This window comes from Salmo salar, chromosome ssa22 (assembly GCF_905237065.1).
Source record: "Salmo salar chromosome ssa22, Ssal_v3.1, whole genome shotgun sequence".
NCBI classification, from domain to species: domain Eukaryota; kingdom Metazoa; phylum Chordata; class Actinopteri; order Salmoniformes; family Salmonidae; genus Salmo; species Salmo salar.
In genome coordinates, this window is record NC_059463.1 from 32,903,098 (window position 1) to 32,917,500 (window position 14,403).

Genomic DNA, 14,403 nt, shown 5'->3' on the forward strand with positions numbered 1-14,403 from the left:
TAGAATCTTTTGGTTTCAGACTTGGTCCTCCGGTACCGCTTGCCGTGCGGTAGCAGAGAAAACAGTCTATCACTAGGGTGGCTGGAGTCTTTGAAAATGTTTATGCCCTTTCTCTGACACTACCTGGTATAGAGTTCCTGAACGGCAGTGATGTACTGGGCCGTACGCACTACCCTCCGAGGCGTCTTGCGGTCAGATGCCAAGCAGTTGCCATACCAAGCGGTGATGCAGCCAGTCAAGATGCTCTCAATGGTGCAGCTATATAACTTATTGAGGATCTGAGGGACCATGCTGAATCCTATCAGCATCCTGAGGAGGAAGAGGCGATGTGTTGGTGTGTGTGGACCATGATAGATCCTTAGTGATGTGGACACCAAGGAACTTAAAGCTCTCGACCTGCTCCACTACAGCCCCGTCAATGTGGATTGGGGCGTGCTTGGCCCTTAGTTTCCTGTAGTCCACGATCAGCTCCTTTGTCTTGCTGACGTTGAAGGAGAGGTTGTTGTCTCTCACCTCCTCCCTGTAGGCTGTCTCATCGTTGTTGGTGGTAAGGCCTACCACCGTGGTATCGCCTGCTAACTTAATGATGGTGTTGGAGTCGTGCACGGCCACGCAGTCTTGGGCGAACAGGGAGTAAAGGAGGGGATTCAACATGCACTCCTGAGGGGCCCCCCATGTTGAGGGCCACCAATACTTCCGGTTTGTGACGACCCTCCCACTCTGTCTGCCGAATTCTCTCTTTGATCTTGTTTTCCATAATAGGATGTCGGTGGGCGGAGCCGGGAGGGTCGTCAGTGAAATGGGACACACCTGTGCCCAAAAATAGCACAACTGGTCAGGAGCCTGTAAAAATACTGTTATTCCCTCCGGCGCCATTCTATCACGCGACTACAGTATGCGCTCATTGCTGATGTTTCTAAATCTACAGCACATTAACCTGGCACCGTATGCGTCTCCTCTACATAAGTACAGGGTTGTCAAGTCTGACTCATAGTCAAAAGACGGATTGGGAATCCATATTAAGCTACAATCTAACAGGCAGCTTGACAGAAAGCCTTGTCACACAATGGACACACAGAAACAGACGTCGAGCAAATGCCTAGAAAGCCTGGCAGCCTCTAATTTGGGTTATTCTTTGCAAGTTCCTTGAATGTCAAAAGAGATGACCGTGACATTGACCAATCAGGCTTCCTCTAGGCAATGTTCCTGCCGAATACAGCGAATACACAAAGGGCAAAGGGTTTAGACGAAAATAAGAGAGAGAAAAAGCAACACATCTACTATTACCACACACACGTCAACGATAGACCGAGTGTTTGCCAGAGATCACAGAAAGAGCCCCATTGTTGGAGCTAGATATGTGACACTGGGGAACACAGCGATACAGTCCCCTAAAATGGTGATATTATTACTGGGTTTAGAGTGTGTGTGTCTCTGAGGCAGGGGGCTGCACCTCCCGCAAGGCCATGTTCTGTCTTTTATTGAGCAGATACCACAAAACCCAACACACACATCCTTCACCCTAGGGTGACACCAGTCATCTATGGGGTATGTCTGGTGTTTGGTAGTGAGGGGGGGCACTGTGGCATATGTCTGGTGTATACAGGTGAGGGGGGGCACAGTGTTGACTTAGGGAGGCCAAGGGGATAGATTTCTCTAAAAGAGGAAAGAGTAGGATGGGGGGATGACGAGGCAAATTCCAAGGCCTAAGAGGGCAATAAAGCATGCCTAGTGAAAGCAGCTCTTGGGCAATAAATCTAAATGGAATTTAAAAGGTTTAATTGTTGTTTTTTTTAAAGACATGCACACTAACAATATTTTTCAATGTGATTGAATGGGGAGGTCATTCAAAATGGATGACATACACATATGTTTGCACTTAATTCTCTGATTTCCACAAGGGAAACTTTGCAACAGCAGGCTTAGAGGGGAGAGGAGAGAAGATTATAATTGTAAAAATACCTTTATTGGTCCAGTAGGAGAGGAGTGGAAAGAAGTGGATGAGAGGGGAGAGGAAAGTCTAATCCCTGTTCATTGAAGTACTTTCTCTCCCCCCTACTTCTTGAACATTATTTTCTTGTCCTCATCCCTCTCCCCCCTTCCTCCTCTATGTCCATCACCCCCCCCCCTCTTCCCTTCCCTAGAGGAAAACAGTCTAGATTCATTAACTGCACCTCTATCTGACGAACATTGCACTATAAAACAACTCAACATAATTTAAAAAAAACAGACCACAGTGCCTTTTTTTCCTCCAAATAGGTTGTTTACTCTGCTCACCCCTCTGCACCTCAGAGAGAAAGGACTAGATCTATATCCAGGGAATTTGGGAGGGTTTATTTCGAATCTGCACTTGCTATTGGACCAAACAGAGCCACATCTATACGATTGTAAACGGAGAGTAAGCATATTGCATTAGTCAATATCTGATATGTTGAAGTTGTTGCAGACCATACCGTGACGGAGCGCTAATAAAATGCACGTTCCGGCTAACCTCTTCACACCCTCCCCAAACAGTGATTTAAGGCTTTACACCCCCCGCCCCTCAAATCCCCCCTCCACCTCACCATCCCCAAAACCCATCTCCTGCATTCAAAACACTCCCGTCTTAAAACACCATCTGGAGAACGCATCACATGACAAGAATGGAAAGTCACACAGAGAGGGCTAAAGGACACGCTACTCCAAAATGTGGTACTGGTTCAGACCCAGCCGGTGGCATGCAAGGCCAGAGGGAGAGGAAGAACAGAAGAAGAAGAGGAGAATGGAGAGAAAAGATTGACATTGCTCTATCGTTCTAAAGTAGTTGGTTGAAGGGGTGATTTTAGGATTACTTGGAGAGGGCGGGCTGAGAGAAAGAGACCGACAGAAAAAGACAGGCAACAGTCAGAAAGAGAGCGAGTATATACAGAACAAGTGTTGAACGTGGAGCTGCAAGAGTGACTTTCTCTTTTCCAGCACATGATCTCCTAAGGAGATTTAGCAGAACCATCTGTACTGAGCACAGCAGAGAGCAGCTAGTAGGCCCTTCCCCATTACTTCCCAATAACCCCCTGACTGCTGCTTTAGCATGAAATCCTTATGAAAACCCTCAAACTAGCCTTAGAATCAATTCAACCGTTACCATAAGGATAGCTGATGGACTGGGTAATACTATGATAGCTTTATTATGCAGTGTCAGCTCCATAGACATGCTGCATGAATCCAGTACAATGTACAAAAATAATGGTATTTTAGGGATGAGCAACTTAATTGGGTGTCAACTTAATGCTGTAAGTTAGAATAGTAGAATACACAAGGTGAAATTTGCTTGCGCAATCACCAGTTTCTCTCGTTTTGTCGGTCACTGAGTCAATTAGCCCATGTACATTTTTATTTATTTCTAAGTTAGTTTAGCGAATAAATAAACTTGTTATCATGGTCGACTTACCGGCCAGGGGGCCCCCATTGATTTCGTTAGTCTGTCTCACTCAGATATCATTAAAAACTGCAAAAAATGTATCTCCACCACATGGCAAAATGTGAAGAATTGCAGCAAACTTGCTTAAAACCTGCAACATTTTCTCTACACCCCATAGCAAAATATGTAGAAATGCACAAAATGAACTAAAACTTACATGAAATAACACATATGGAATCATGTAGTAACCAAAAAGTGTTAAACAAATCAAAATATATTTGAGATTCTTCAAAGTAGCCACCCTTTGCCCTGATATCTTTGCACACTCGTGGCATTCTCTCAACCAGCTTCCCCTGGAATGCTTTTCCAACAGTCTTGAAGGAGTTCCCACACATGCTGAGCACTTGTTGGCTGCTTTTCCTTCACTCTGCAGTCAAATGGGTTGAGGTTGGGTGATTGTGGAGGCCAGGTCATCTGATGCAGCACTCCATCACTCTCCTTCTTGGTCAAATAGCCCTTACACAGCCCGGAGGTGTGTTGTGTCATTGTCCTGTTGAAAAACAAATGGTAGTCCCTCTAAGCGCAAACCAGATGGGATGGCGTATTGCTGCAGAATGCTGTGATAGCCATGCTGGTCAAGTGTGCCTTGAATTCTAAATAAATCACAGACAGTGTCACCAGCAAAGCACCCCCACGCTTCACAGTGGGAACCACACATGAGGAGATCATCTGTTCACCTACTCTACGTCTCAAAAAGACACGGTGGTTGGAAACAAAAATCTCACATTTGGACTCAGACCAAGGACAGATTTTCCCCAGTCTAATGTCCAGTGCTCGTGTTTCTTGGCCCAAGCAAGTCTCTTCTTATTATTGGTGCCCTTTAGTAGTGGTTTCTTTGCAGCAATTCCTGAGCAATAGTGACCATGAACGCATGATTCATGCAGTCTCCTCTGAACAGTTGATGTTGAGATGTGTCTGTTACTTGAACTCTGAAGCATTTATTTGGGGTGCAATTTCTGAGGCAGGTAACTCTAATGAACGTATCCTCTGCTGCAGAGGTAACTCTGGGTCTTCCTTCCTGAGGCGGTCCTCATGAGAGCCAGTTTCATCATAGAGCTTGATGGTTTTTGCAATTGAACTTGAAGAAACTTTCAAAGTTCTTGACATTTTCCAGATTGACTGACCCAAATAGGGCTATCTTCTGTATACCACCCCTACCTTGTCACAACACAACTGATTGGCTCGAACGCATTAAGAAGTAGGGATGCACAAAATATCAGTGAACATATCGGAATCGGACGATATTAGCTAAAAATGCCAACATGCGCAACACCTGCGACACAGCATTCCTATCTAGCACACAATGTCTGCTGTGTTGATCGAGCAGTCAAGAAGTCATTTTGAAGAGTAAGAAAATTTCAGCAAGACAACTCAAAAGGCGAAATTCATTAATGCCAAGATAATGGAATTCATTGCCCTTGACAATCAACCGTTCTCTGTCGTGGGTGATGTTGGCTTTCGCGACTGGTTGAGCATCGGTACACACTAATGTTACCAAGTGTGCGGTTGTTCAGATGTTGCCCTACAGAAGTTACACAGTAATAGCGTTACTGCTATTAGCTTCACGACAAACTATGGAACGCTGTTTGGGTCTTTGCGTGTCAAAAAAGATACGTTAAATAACACTATTTGACGTGTTAAATAAGCTTTTAATTTGACATGTCAAAAACACAGTTTTATTATAGAATGTTGTGTTTTCTGAATTTGCACGTGCAAGCCAAGTGCCACCACTACTATTAGTAGCACTGTCAAAGCTGTACAAAAAAGTATGCAAACAAGCAAACACCGGCCACGAACAATGTGTTTACAATACCGGGTTGCTAATAAAGCATTATTTGTTCGACCGCAACTTCTGGGGTAGCTAGCTTTAGCTTGGTACCTAGCTATCACCAATACAACCAGCCTGAAAACAATGACCAGTAGAAACTGCAGTCATTTGCATTATTCTTAGCAATGATTTAGGAATCCTTGTGAGTAAGTATTAGCTAGGTAGCCACTTGTTCGCCTATTGAAATTGAACTTCAGTTCATGAAAACAAATAACTTAACCCTGTTGCCAAAAGCTAACATTATAAGCAGCCAACTAGCTTCATTTCACCAGTGAGGCTCGAACTGAACGGGTTATGTTTTGTGAAGGTAGCCACAATAAGGATTAGGCACAATAGTGGAATTTGCGGTTTGCCTTCAAAATAAAAGTACCTCTTTGAAAGTGATGCAGAAGGTTACAATTGAGGGAATCATGCCATATTTAGACTAGATGATTTGACCTAGATAGTTTGTGTATGCATTGATATGTAGGCTAAGTGAGCCTTTTTAGTTCTGTCCTTGAGCTTTTCTTGTCTAATGATGTTCTGTATTATGTCATTCTGTATTATGTTTCATGTTTTGTGTGGATCCCAGGAAGAGTAGCTGCTGCTTTTGCAACAGCTAATGGGGATCTGAACTGGGCCGTGAAGGCGCACTGGCAACACAGTGCGTAGAGCTGGCACAGGATATCCTGGACCGAGGAGGTGTACTGGAGACCAGGAGCGCTGAGCCGGCACAATCCGCACCTGGCTGAATTCCCACTCTAGCACGGCAAATGCGTGGCGCAGGCACGGATCGCACCGGGCTATGAATGCGCACTGGAGATATAGTGCGCATCACAGCATAACACGGTGACTGACTGGTCACATGCTCCCCACGGTACGCACGGGGAGTTGGCTCAAGTCTCAACCCTGACTCCACCAATCTCCCCGTGTGCCCCCCCCCCCCAAAATGTTGGGGAGCTGCCTCTCGGGCTTCCGTTGTTGCCGTGCTAGTTCCTCGTAGCGTCGCCGTTCCTCCTTTGCTGCCTCGATCTCCTGTGAAGAGTTTACGCAAATATTAGCATTGTAGCTCTTATCGCGGGACTGTGACTGTGTGAAATCACCTCCCCAGTCAGCCTATTGTGTATATTGACATTCCTATCGCACAGCTTTACCTAAGGATTGGGGATCAATGAAATGAGGTACCAGTCTACTCAATACCCAAGATATTTTTTCCCAACGTCCTCCTCAGAGTTATCAGACTCCAAAACATCCACGCAGTATTGTTTTTCCTCGGGAATAGTGTTCAATACACATAGGTTGACAATAAATGTGGCTCAATTTACAGTTGTTTCAGAGTCCCGCAATAAGAGCTACGATGCTAATGCTCTCTGGGTGTCACTGAGTAGACTGATAGCCCATGTCATTGATCCACAATCCATAGGTAAGGCTGTACAGTGAAATATGTATGCCCCCAATTCAATTCTAAAGTATAATACATCCAGTGTGATTTCAACAGATTTTTGTCAAATTAACTTCTTTGGGATAGGGGGCAGTATTTTCACGGCCGGATAAAAAAAATGTACCCAATTTAATCTGGTTACTACTCCTGCCCAGAAACTACAATATGCATATAATTAGTAGATTTGGATAGAAAACACTAATGTTTCTAAAACTGTTTGAATGGTGTCTGTGAGTATAACAGAACTCATATGGCAGGCCAAAACCTGAGAAGATTCCATACAGGAAGTGCCTTGTCTGACAATTTGTTGTCCTTCTGTTGCAGCTCTATCGACATTACAGCCTCTGTGCTGTAACGTGACACGTTCTAAGGCTTCCATTGGCTCGCTAAAGCCGCCAGAAAGTGGAATGGGGTGTCTGCTGTCTCTGGGCAAAGTATAGGAGCAGAGTTTGTAAGTGGTCAGCCTGGGGACAGTGAGACTGGAGATGCGCGGTCACGAGAACTCGCCATGTTTTTCTTTCTCTCTTTGAATGAATACAACGTTGCCCGGTTGGAATATTATCGCTATTTTACGAGAAAAATTGCATAAAAATTGATTTTAAACAGCGTTTGACATGCTTCTAAGTACGGTAATGGAATATTTAGACATTGTTTGTCACGAAATGCGCTCGCGCGTTACCCTTCGGATAGTGACCTGAACGCACGAACAAAACGGAAGTATTTGGATATAACTATGGATTATTTGGAACCAAAACAACATGTTGTTGTTGAAGTAGAAGTCCTGGGAGTGCATTCTGACAAAGAACAGCAAAAGTAATCCAATTTTTCTAATAGTAATTCTGAGTTTAGGTGACCCCGAATTATATAAAATATATTTTGATTTGTTAAACAGTTTTTTGGTTACTGCATGATTCCATATGTGTTATTTCATAGTTTATGTCTTCACTATTATTCTACAATGTAGAAAATAGTACAAATAAAGAAAAACAAAAAATAAAGAAAAATAAAAAAAATGTATGTATGTATAGCCTACAGCAAAGTGTGTTTAAATCATTTCTAACAATTTCTGCTAGTTAGTTTTTGCTACCATGTGGGTTTTAGATTGCTTGAGCCTGCTAACTGAGGAGTGTTAATTCACCTGTTTCCATACATGTTTCATTTTTAAATAATTATCTTACAAAGGAGCTGTTGATGACTGCCTTCAGCTCATCTGCTTAACTATTTATCTGTACATGGAATTGTATGTTTTTTTTACTACTTTTTTCCTAATCTTTACAGGAAACTGCCACAGGCACTATCTGATGTGTGGAGACATTTCACTGCAGCTAATGTAGAAGGAAAAGCTGTGTACATTTGCAAATACTGTGCCACATCATATGTGAAGAATGTAATAAAGATGCAGAATCATCTGGCCAAATGCATAAAGTTCCCTCAGCGTTCACAACAAGCAACCTCTGACAAAATTTCCTTACTTCTATTCGAGGTGAAAATTATGAATCAGACACCTTATCGATAGCAACAGCTCATGGTCCTCCTGGAGTCAGAAGTTTTTTTGACTCAATGGAGGAACGTAGTCAGAGAAATGCTGATGAATGTCTTGCTCGAGCTGTGTATGCAACTGGTTCACCTCTGATGAACACAGGCAATGTGTATTGGAAGAGATTTCTGAATGTTCTTCACCCAGCATACCCCCCTCCAACCAGACATGCTTTATCAACTAATTTGCTGGATGCAGAGTTCAACAGAGTTCAAGTGAAGGTCAAGCAAATCATAGAGAAAGCAGACTGTATTGCAATCATCTCTGATGGGTGGTTGAATGTTTGTGGGCAAGGAATAATTAACTACATCATCTCCACCACTCAACCAGTATTCTACAAGAACCCAGACACAAGGGACAACAGACATACCAGTCTCTACATTGCAGATGAGCTGAAGGCAGTCATCAATGACCTTGGACCACAGGAAGGTATTTGTACTGGTGACAGACAATGCTGCGAGCATGAAGGCTGCTTTTTCTAAAGTGGAGGAATCCTACCCTCACATCACACCCATTGGCTGTGCTGCTCATGCATTGAATCTGCTCATCAAGCACATCATGGCACTGAAAACAATGGATACACTCTACAAGAGAGCTAAGGAAATGGTTAGGTATGTGAAGGGTCATCAAGTTATAGCACCAAGTTACCTCACCAAGCAAAGTGAGAAGAATAAGAGCACCACATTGAAGCTGCCCAGCAACACCCGTTGGGGAGGGGAAGGAGTCTCTCCAAGAAATGGCCATATCACAGTCTGCCAATATGGACAGCCCCATCAAGAGGATCCTCCTGGGTGATGTATTTCGGAAGAGAGTGGTAAGCAGCCTGAAACTTATAGTGGTAGCCATTGCACGGATTGAGGGAGACAATGCCATCCTGTCTGATGTTCAGACTCTGCTTGCAGATGTAAGAGAAGAACTCCATACTGCTCTGCCCACTTCACTGTTGCTCCAAGCAGAGGAAACTGCAGTTCTGAAATACATTAAAAAGCGTGAAGACTTCTGCCTGAAGCCCATACACGCTGAAGCGTACATGTTGGACCCCAAGTATGCTGGCAAGAGCATCCTGTCTGGTGCAGAGATCAACAAGGCCTATGTTGTCATCACTACCGTGTCTCGCCACCTTGGCCTGGATGAGGGCAAGGTTCTTGGCAGTCTGGTGAAATACACTTCCAAGCAAAGGCTTTGGGATGGAGATGCAATATGGCAGTCGTGCCAACATATCTCATCAGCCACTTGGTGGAAAGGACTTTGTGGATCTGAGGCTCTTTCCCCTGTTGCCTCCATCATCCTCCAAATCCCACCAACATCAGCCGCCTCAGAGCGCAACTGGTCCTTGTTTAGGAACACACACCAAAGCATGCAATAGGTTGACCAATACAAGGGTTGAAAAATGTGTTGCCATCCAGGCAAATTTGAGGCTTTTTAAGGTTGACAACAAACCATCCTCAACAAGGTTGGAAAGTGACAATGAAGATGAGGCCTCAGAGTCTGATGTTCAAGAGGTGGACATTGAGGAGGTCCAGGGAGAAGACATGGAAGCCTGAGAGGAAGACAACCAAAGCTTTAGTCACTTTACAGATGCATGTTGTAAATGTTTTTGGGAGATGTGATGGATCATTGGGGATCATTCAATATTCCCTTTCTTTTGTTGTTCAGTGAAATCCTCCCATGTTGAAGAGTCAACTCATTAAATTAAAGTTAAATTCGTAACTAAATCGTTTTTTTTTATATCGGAAGGATTTAATAATTTGCAATTATGTCTACTTATGATAAGTTAAAAGGTTTATGTCTGTCTCCATATGATAAACATATCCATTGCAAAAACAATATTAATTTGCATATATTTCTGTTAATTCCCAGCTCGAATATTAGAGGTGGATAAAGAGCGAGTGAGGGGGAGATACACAGACATGGAAAGTAAGGAAGAATACAAAGAGCATGAGAGGAAGAAAGAGTAAAAGGAGCAGCACATCTGGACTGCTCATCTGTGTGGCATTCTGAGGTCATGAATCACTGCGACCACAAACGCACCATTTCCTGTGTGACGACATCTGTCATTGGCTGCCTGCTTGACCCGGTCGTGTCGACTCAGCAAGCAAGGCCCGTTCATTCCCTGTCACACTCACATGCCAAGAGCCTCAGCAAACTATCAACTCTACCTAGTGCTGGAGTGTTGACAAACACTGTCATACTACCAACAACAATTCTCAAGTAAAGAATCCAATCTGATAAACAGATATGTTAGTTTATTTTCCTATTATGGAAATAAAAGGATGAAATATGCATAAGAGTGGATGGATATAACTAGCTAAAAGTCCTAGTTTCTATTCTAAGGGTTTTAGTGAAAATAACAGCGAAACGGGGGACAGTTTTAGAAGAGCAATTTGTAGTTTTCTTCTCCCCCACTACGCACACATACAGTTGAAGTCGGAAGTTTACAAACACCTTAGCCAAATACATTTAAACTCAGTATTTCACAATTCCTGACATTTAGTCCTAGTAACAATTCCCTGTCTTAGGTCAGTTAGGATCACCACTTTATTTTAAGAATGTGAAATGTCTGAATAATAGTAGAGAGAGTGATTTATTTCAGCTTTTATTTCTTGACCCAGTGGGTCAGCAGTTTCCATAGACTCAATTAGCATTTGGTAGCATTGCCTTTAAATTGTTTAGCCTGGGTCAAACGTGTCTGGTAACCTTCCACAAGCTTCCCACAATAAGTTGGGTGAATTTTGTCCCATTCTTCCTGAAAGAGCTGGTGTAACTGAGTCAGGTTTGTAGGCCTCCTTGCTCGCACACGCTTTTTCAGTTCTGCCCACAAATTTGCTATAGGATTGAGGTCAGGGCTTTGTGATGGCCACTCCAATACCTTGACTTTGTTGTCCTTAAGCCATTTTGCCACAACTTTGGAAGTATGCTTGGGGTCATTGTCCATTTGGAAGACCTATTTGCGACCAAGCTTTAACTTCCTGACTGATGTCTTGAGATGTTGCTTGAATATATCCACATAATTGTCCTTCCTCATGAAGCCATCTATTTTGTGAAGTGCACCAGTCCCTCCTGCAGCAAAGCACCCCTACAACATGATGATGCCACCCCCGTGCTTCACGGTTGGGATGGTGTTCTTCGGCTTGCAAGGCTCCCCCTTTTTCCTCCAAACATAACGATGGTCATTATGGCCAAACAGTTCTATTTTTGTTTCATCAGACCAGAGGACATTTCTACAAAAAGTATGATCTTTGTCCCCATGTGCAGTTGCAAACCATAGTCTGGCTTTTTTATGGCGGTTTTGGAGCAGTGGCATCTTCCTTGCTGAGCGGCCTGTCAGGTTATGTCGATATATGACTCGTTTTACTGTAGATAGATACTTTCGTACCCGTTTCCTCCAGCATCTTCACAAGGTCCTTTGCTGTTGTTCTGGGATTGATTTGCATTTTTCGCAACAAAGTATGTTAATCTCTAGGAGACAGAACCTGTCTCCTTCCTGAGCGGTATGATGACTGCGTGGTCCCATGGTGTTTATATTTGTGTACTATTGTTTTGTACAGATGAACGTGGTACCTTCAGGCGTTTGGAAATTGCTCCCAAGGATGAACCAGACTTGTGGATGTCTATAATTGTTTTCTGAGGTCTTGGCTGTGTCGTGTCTTTGACTATGCCGGATTAAGTGATATGACATGCTATTCTATAAAATAATTTCTCTGTAATTAATATTACCTGATTAAGCTAATCAGGTAAATAATTAACTAGAAAGTCAGGGCACCACGATAGAATGTTTATAGAGCTGTTATCTTCCGAATAAACTCTTAAAGACCTGGTAATCTTTTACATCAATATTTAATCGTCACCTTGTTTAGTCTCATCTGAAAGTTGTAAATTCTTGGTTATCTTCACGAACCCTGGCTAACAAGTTGAATCAGCAATACAAAATTTGGTTTAATTATTTATTTAGTAAATACCTAAATAATCACACAGAATTACATATACACAGAATGTATCATACATTGATTACAAATTATGTCATACAGAAAACGTCCCTGGTGGACGGAGCCGACATGACGGCTGGTTACACAAAGGAAAGGGGGTTGGGTATGAATGAATGAGCGGGAAGACTGAGGAACAAAGGGAGAAGCTATGTCTCTATCGGGCCATAGGCAGCTACTCTATCGTAAATACAGAATCTTATGCATTCTAAATAACCGCCCATTCAGAAAAGAAAAATGCAATAAATATTTACTCTGAGCTGCGCTTTGATCGGTTGGTCGTAGATGGGAGGCCGGGTCGTCCAGCATGGATCTCTAGTCCTCTGAAGACTGTCTAGTGGTGAACTGGAGCGTGGTAGAACGGATACTCTGTCCGTCCACTTCTAGCCCACATTTAGCGGGTGGAGGGGGTAGCACTTCTTTAGTGAATAAGAGTTCAAAGTTCATACCAAGTTGTCATACTTTAAGCTCATGCTATATTCTGGCTGGTATAGTTGAAATTCATCCTTCCAGCATGTAGGTCGTCACCTTCACATTGAATTTCGATGCCAATTTCGTTAGGTTCTCTAAGGTTGGCTTAGTTCTGTAGGTGGTCTTTGTCCTTTCAACGTGGGGACTGCCAGTCCGCACGTCCTTGGAACAGGTTATTATCTGAGCCCATTTAACGTAGGACCGTCGCCCTAACGTCCTCGGAACAGAAAGTTACATTTTCGTCAAGGGGCTTATATAGGACTGGGAGAGAGGGCTGTGTTTTATAGTTTACACCCATGTCTGTTCACTTGGGCGGGGCCTCTGAGTGAGCAGAGTGGAGTTCTTCTGACAAACTGTTCTCTCATTAAGAAGCTAAAAATTACTTTTCATCTTTTCACAAATAGTTTCATATTTAAACATTTAAATTGCACAACAATTCCATGTGAATCTGATTTTCCAAGATACAGTTTATGTCGTCCTGTCATCAGTAATCATGTCTCAGACGCCAACTGATCTGACATCATATTCATTAAGTCTTAACGCATATTTTCAACTGGTTGGATTACCGAAATATGGTTCCGTTTCCCATATTTTGATGTCACCAGACTCTCTCTCAATGTTAACAAAGGGATTTTCAATAGTCACATCGGTAGAGTAGAGAGAGGAAAAAGGGGAAAGGTATTTATGGGGGTCATAAACCTCCCCCATCAGTCCAACATCATGACAGCTGATTTCTTTTGATTTTCCAGTGATGTCAAGCAAAGAAGCACTGAGTTTGAAGGTAGGCCTTGAAATACATCCACAGGTCCAATTGACTCAAATGATGTCAATTAGCCTGTCAGAGGCTTCTAAAGCCAGGACATCATTTTCTGGCATTTTCTGCACGTGCGTCTCTGCGCGTGCGTCTCTGCGCGTGCGTCTCTGTCTGTGTGTGTGTGTGTGTGTGTCTCTGTCTTTGTCTGTGTGTGTGTGTGTGTCTCTGTCTGTATGTCTGTGTGTCTCTGTCTGTGTGTGTCTGTGTGTCTCTGTCTGTGTGTCTCTGTCTGTGTCTGTGTGTGTGTGTCTCTGTCTGTGTGTGTGTGTGTGTGTCTCTGTCTGTGTGTGTGTGTGTGTGTGTGTGTGTGTGTGTGTGTGTGTGTGGTCTCTGTCTTTGTGTGTGTGTGTGTGTGTGTTCTCTGTCTGTGTGTGTGTGTATCTGTCTGTGTGTGTGTGTGTGTGTGTGTCTCTGTCTGTCTGTGTGTCTCTGTCTGTGTGTCTCTGTCTGTGTCTGTGTGTCTCTGTCTGTGTGTGTGTGTGTGTGTGTGTGTGTGTGTGTGTGTGTGTGTGTGTGTGTGCCTCTGTTTGTGTGTGTGTGTGTGTCTCTGTGTGTGTGTGTGTGTGTCTGTCTGTCTGTGTGTGTGTGTGTCTGTCTGTCTGTGTGTGTGTGTGTGTGTGTCTGTCTGTCTGTGTCTGTCTGTGTGTGTCTGTGTGTGTGTCTCTGTCGTTGTCTGTGTGTGTGTCTCTGTCGTTGTCTGTGTGTGTGTCTCTGTCGTTGTCTGTGTGTGTGTCTCTGTCTGTGTGTGTGTGTGTCTCTGTCTGTGTGTGTGTGTGTCTCTGTCTGTGTGTGTGTGTGTGTGTCTCTGTCTGTGTGTGTGTGTGTGTGTCTGTCTGTGTGTGTGTGTGTCTGTGTCTGTGTGTGTGTGTGTCTGTCTGTCTGTCTCTGTGTCT

General features: G+C 43.5%; 1 protein-coding gene across 4 annotated transcripts in view; it reads right to left on the reverse strand.

The window, feature by feature from the left end:
• LOC106583141 (low-density lipoprotein receptor-related protein 1) overlaps positions 1-14,403 on the reverse strand; it is a 219,342-nt gene that overhangs the window by 89,764 nt on the left and 115,175 nt on the right. The gene's annotated exons all lie outside the window — the stretch shown is intronic.